The sequence below is a fragment of the Solanum stenotomum genome, unplaced genomic scaffold, assembly GCF_019186545.1.
Source record: "Solanum stenotomum isolate F172 unplaced genomic scaffold, ASM1918654v1 scaffold9649, whole genome shotgun sequence".
NCBI classification, from domain to species: Eukaryota; Viridiplantae; Streptophyta; class Magnoliopsida; order Solanales; family Solanaceae; genus Solanum; species Solanum stenotomum.
Window position 1 is genome coordinate 550,232 of NW_026037757.1, and position 6,000 is coordinate 556,231.

Below are 6,000 nucleotides of genomic sequence, written 5' to 3' on the forward strand. Positions count from 1 at the left end.
TTTAATAATAGCTAAAATAAAAATGTAATGTGATACCCTTTTTAATCTAGCATTGATACTTATTTATTTTTATCAATAATTTTGACATTTTTCTTATATTTTTATTAAAATAATTACTCAAAAATGAAGTTACTCTTCCAAAAAAAGTATGCCTCAATATTTATTTTATTTTTTGGCCTTTTTACTAATTTTAAAAGACTTGGAAAATTTTCCTTAAAATTTTATAAAATATATATAAAAAAAAGACCATATTTAAGTACTACTATATGCTATTGATTTCTTTTACTTCATTTCCTTAATCTCATCATTAATAGTATTTATATTATTTCCATAAATCACATTTTCTCCTTTCTTTGTTTATTTTATTTTAATTATTTATTCCTAGAAATAAGTTATTATTATAACTTAACAAGAATAGCAAAGAAAAATTTACATAATTATTTATTTATATCAATTATTTTGAAATTTATAATAATACTATATATATATTACCCTTATTTATAAGCCAACAACAATAGGACTAACACTGCAATTGAGGATTGTACACAAAGTTATTTGAGTGGTACTATAAATGTGTACCTTTTTCATTGGGTATTGATTACTTTATCTTTTGTGTGCCTATTTGTTTAACACGTGTATATTTTTTTTTCTAGCAAAACTATGCGTATGCCAAAGCATCTAGAGTTCTATCTCCCTCCCCTGCAATCTCTCTCCTTCTAGGTGAGCTTTCATTTTTCTCTTCTCCAGTTTGCTGTTCTATTTTTTCTCTTTCACTTTGCTTTTTTGCTCTCATTGTTTTTCTTTGCTTTTTCATCATCTTCTTCTAGGATTTTAGGTTAAACTTTGTCTTGTTTTGTTGATTTTATGTTCGATTGTTTTGATATTGCTTTCAATTTTTGCTCCTTCATAGTTATGTGGATGTAGGTATGTTGCATGCACAAAATTCCTATGTTGAATCCACTTCTTCTTCATCTCCTGTGCCCAGGAGTGTAGACCCGTCTCAATTTTGCATTGATGAGTCCTATTATAAGAGAGTACAACAAAAAAATTCTTCTGCCACATACCAACAAAGACCTCAAAATTCAACTGGGTATGAGGTAGATTTCTTGGTCTTTCCTTTTTTTTTTTTTCATGTATCTATACCATTTTGACAAGTACCAAAATTTTCATTTGTAAACCCTAAATGTTAGACTAAACAAAATGGAGCAACTTAGGTTTACATGTAATAGGGATTTACAAATTCAACAACAAAGTATAGATGCAGGCGCTATCTCTTTTCGAAAATCTTTGGATTCAACCAACCTCCAAGCTGAAGAAACCCTTCAATTCCAGGGTAAAATTGAAAATACTACATCTGGGATTTCCTCATACCCGCAGTGATCTTTTTTTCTTATGATTTGGTCTGAGTTTTACTGCATTGCATTCTGTATATGATGGAATTTAGTATGTCAAACTTTTTCATTTACAGACATTCTAAAAAGTATCCGCCTTTGAAGGGTATTTTCTATTTGGGATTGAATTGAACTCTTATTTTTTTTTTAAAAGCATCAATTTTTCCTGGTGCCCATGTTCATGTTAAATCTTACTAATTAAGTATCTTTTTGCTTTGATGCTTTTAGGCATGGCTGCAGATCTTGGGAAATTGAAAACTGAGCTTAATTAGAGAGGCAGAAGATAATTTAGTAAAAGCACTTACAGGTATATATCAATCTCTTACAATATATATTTTTATGTTGTAGTATATTGTTTAGGTTTTACATCCATTGCTATTTTTCCTTGATCTTTGGATCAAACTTTGAAGAGAACCGGGTATCTAGGTTGAGGAGGGTTTTAGGTTTACTCAAACAACACTAAGAAGGGTTATGGGATTAACGCACTGGAAGAGTTCATGGCTGTAAAAAAAAATCGAATTTATGTCCATTCTTTTCTATATTGAGAAATTAAAATTAAAGGTAAATACTTATACCAAAAGTAATGTAAGTTGTATTTTATTTGGGCACTCATTAAACAAGTACTACTTGCTAATTGCAAATATTCTCAAGGCTTCTTTCAACATGTTCTATTTGATACTTAGAGGAGATACAAATATGGCAATCTCTGTTCATCATTCTTTGCTATTTACTTAGACTACGAGCAACTTTCAAAATCTTTGGTATGATAATATTTGCTCTTCTCTGCTTCCAATTTTCAGAATTTTGTTATGGTTTTTGTTTAATATGCTAATCTTGATAATTACTTTTGAATTTAAAAGTTTTTTATTATTTAGTAGGTATATTTTGGAAGCTGATGTTTTATGAGAATAATCTCTTATATGCATGTTATATGATTTTTTTTTCTGTGTTTTTCATTGCCTAATTGCATCATGTTAAAGGAGAAATTCATGTTTTATGTATTTTTTTACAAGTAATAAAGGCTCTTGAGTTTTATGGTCTTAAACTAAAAATATGTAGGATGTGCCAAAATGCCCTTTTGAACTTGTGATCTTTAACATGTCATGTGAAAAGTTAGAAATAAAGAGTTGCTAAAAAATTAAAGAGACATTCTTTTAAACGTACTAAAAAGAAAAGTGATACAAATAAATTGAAATGAAGGGAGTAAAATATGTTCTATTACCCTCTAGGGATGTTATATTTAAGGTGAATTCAGTTTGTGTTACTAACATGTGTATATGGTTGTTTTCTGCCTCAATTATCAATACAAAATTTATTACTTTATAAGAAAAAATGTTGTGAATATTGTCTATGTAATACTTACAAAAATAAAATAAAATGTTGTCGATGTGATATTCCACTGGTGAATTGACATTGTTATTCAGTTTAAGCCATTAATCAAATGGTTTTCTACAGTACCAAGTATCTTAGTGTAAATCTGTTTTTCCTTTCTCTCTCTCCTTTAACTAATACTTTTAGAAGATGTGTTGAATTGGAAGGAAAGTAATAAAAAGAAGAGCGTAAAGGTCTCTTTCTCACTATGAAAAGTTCTCCAAATGCACCTAAGGACGTTTTCAAGTTCAGTAGGAATAAACGAGCGAGGAATTGGAGGAATTGAAGTTACTTGACGGTATTGTGACTATTGTTAGGTGAGCAATAAAATTTTACTTCTTAAAAAATACTATTAGGAATTTTTTAGAGACATTATAGCTTTAATAGTTATGTTTGTATCTTCTCCTTTAGTGCATTTATAAAATACTTGATTCTTTATTCTAGAGAGTAATATAATTCCTTTGTTCTTATATGTAGTTAGAAAATGTTGAAACATCGTCTTAGATTTCAAGCACCAAGTTCTGAAATTTTATTGTTCTCCATTTCAATTGATCTTGGAGTTGCACTTCATATGTGGAAGTGGAAATTCGAGAAGACACCAACACACCTCCAAAGAATAAATAAGGTATCATCGACTGTGAAAAGTCCTACATTTCTGTGTCAGATAAAGGAACATGGCATGTCCCTTGATAACTCATGTAAAGATTTTTCAATAATCTTATTACGCTTATCTGAATTCTCTGACATTTATCAACTCAATTAGACGTTATTGCTTCATGCATGAGTATTTCTGAAAATAGAGTAATGCACCCGTCGTTTCAATTGTTCTCTGGCGATTTCTTGAAACAGGAAAAATGCACAAACAAATTGTTCGTATTACAAAATTTCTGCCGACATTGTTGGAATTTGCTTCCTCTTTTCATGATTTTACAACTGTAAATTCTTGGCCTATAGAATTCTTTTGTCTGTTTTCTATGCATATCTTTTTTAGATTTTAACTATTCTTTAATTAGAAACTGTGAGGCGGCTTTTATTCACACATTCTTCTTTTTCAGTTTCAGTTATTGTATGCTCACTAACTAATGTTATTAATTAAACCAATAAAGTTCAGTTGTGATTAGAGGTGAAATTGATATGATACAAGATGGCATTATAAAGATTGTATAAGTGTTTATATTGAGTTTAAGCTCGATTTATTTGTAAATATTTTTGAATATGTATAATTTATGGATTGTCAATGTACTTCTTTCTTGGCACAATGTGGTGGTTGTCATGGATCTTCTATTTCTAAATCCAATTTTATCCATGAATACTTATTTTATGCAGATAAACAAATCATGGAAGATCTGCTATATGGATTAGTAGCTCAAGTGTTTTATATGGTATTATTGTTGGCAGGATTCGAAAAAGAAAGTCGTACCTGCATGTAACGAATATGACATTTTTATTTCATGGATTGGCTGTGAACACAACAAATCATGGAAGATGTTGCATTGGAGGTTAAATAGAAAGTAAGTCAGTATTGTTGTTGGTTCTCTCTTTTTATACATTACTCTGGGTGATCTTTGCTTCTTCTCAATTTGTTCTGTTATACGGGTTAGTAGCTCAAGTGTTATATATATATATGGTATTATTGTTAGCAGAGCTCGAAAAAGAAAGTTGTATATTCATGTAACGAATATGGTATTATTGTTTCATGGATTTGCTGTGACATGCAGCAAATCATGGAAGATCTTGCATCAGAGGAACAGAGGGAAAGTAAGTCAATATTGTTGTTGGTTCTCTCTTTCTATACATTATTTTGGGTGGTCTTTGCTTCTTCTCAATTTTTTTCTGTTATACCGATTAGTAGCTCAAGTTAATATATATTAAGGAATTCACAGTTGGCATGAAAAAAGTTCACACCTCAAGGGGCTTGATGTAGATAGTCTACCCATTTTCATATTTGAAGTAATTATACATGAAGCACCTTATCTTAACAGGTACTTGCAGATTATTAACATATTTGGTCATTCATGTTTTTCCTAGCTTGCAGCAAATGTGGATTACTCTTTCCTTCTCTTTCTTTTGTGTTGATATCTCCATTATCCCTTTTTGCTCTCAAATCAATCTGTTGATGGAAAGTACTGCACCAACTAAGCATATCAAATATTTTTTTATAGTGTCTTATAAGGTTCATCAGATAAAATAATAGATGCAATAGCATCAGTTGCACTAGCTGAAGTTTAATTATTGGTAGACATTGTTTATGTGGGAATTTATCAAAAGAAGGAATAAAAAGTTGCCTCACATCTCCCGGCATCTTCTGATCTATCCCATCTACCCGATCTTGGTAATTATAAATCTCACTTCTTTTTAGTTATACTTTGGTATTTCTTTTGTTGCATCTTTCCTATTTTCAAATTTTAAATTTACAGTAAAGTAAGCATTTGAAGTTTGTTTTGTATTTGAGAGGCATTGCTGCTATCTCGCTGTCTGCAAACAGATTCTACAAGATATACATCTTGGTACAGAGATGATTTGTCAATAACATGTTGCACTTATCATCCAAGAACCTCATGTGCTTCCTGAGAAAGGTTTCCTCTTTTATTAACTTAATGCTGCCAATGTGTTCCCTCTGCAAATGTGTACAGACCAAGTCTGCCTTTAAACATCTTTTGTATTTTGTTTGCCAGCTGTCAGTCACCATGTTCGACCAACTCAACCCCAAGACAATTTAAACAAAGGAAAAAGTATACAATCCTCTGACCATTTCTCTAACAAGTAAGCCTGCTCTTTCCATTACGTGTTCCGTATGGCATATTGATCGTCGCAATATTGTAAATTTTCCATTATTACTAATTTGACATTGCTAATCTATTTTCTCTAACAACATGTATAATACCCGACTTATCTAAATTTGCCTACTTACATTTTAACTTCAACCTTTAAACATAAGAGAACTGCTTAATTTGTATCTAAAATCTTTTGATTTTGTCATCTTGATATAAATATGCAATTTATGTAAATAGTGAAGTTGATATCTTAATAGGAGCTTGGCCCAACTATTTTTGATGTGTTCCTTTTCAATAATTTACAGGAATGACAAACAGTAATGTCCAGGCACTGAAAAGGAGATATGTGCAAGGAAGGAGTTGAAGAGCTGATGTTTCCAGGACTGATTGCAATTGCTAGAATACTTCTTTTCAGTTGAATTTCTTTTGTTTATAACTTACTAGTTCATCCCTTTAACCAAATC

The 6,000-nt window shown here is 30.6% G+C and overlaps 1 long non-coding RNA gene across 16 annotated transcripts; it reads left to right on the top strand.

The window, feature by feature from the left end:
• The first annotated feature begins 566 nt into the window (after nt 1–566).
• Nucleotides 567–5,797, top strand: LOC125853120 (uncharacterized). 16 transcript variants are annotated; one of them, XR_007445130.1, is made up of 8 exons: nt 570–720; nt 911–1,097; nt 1,191–1,333; nt 1,620–1,698; nt 2,913–3,079; nt 3,240–3,387; nt 4,089–5,338; nt 5,438–5,797. It is a non-coding gene; the product is annotated as an uncharacterized LOC125853120 (long non-coding RNA). The 16 variants fall into 16 exon arrangements; XR_007445133.1 differs by having other exon boundaries at nt 4,089–4,520; XR_007445118.1 differs by having other exon boundaries at nt 567–720; nt 4,089–5,797.
• Nucleotides 5,798–6,000: the final 203 nt, after the last annotated feature.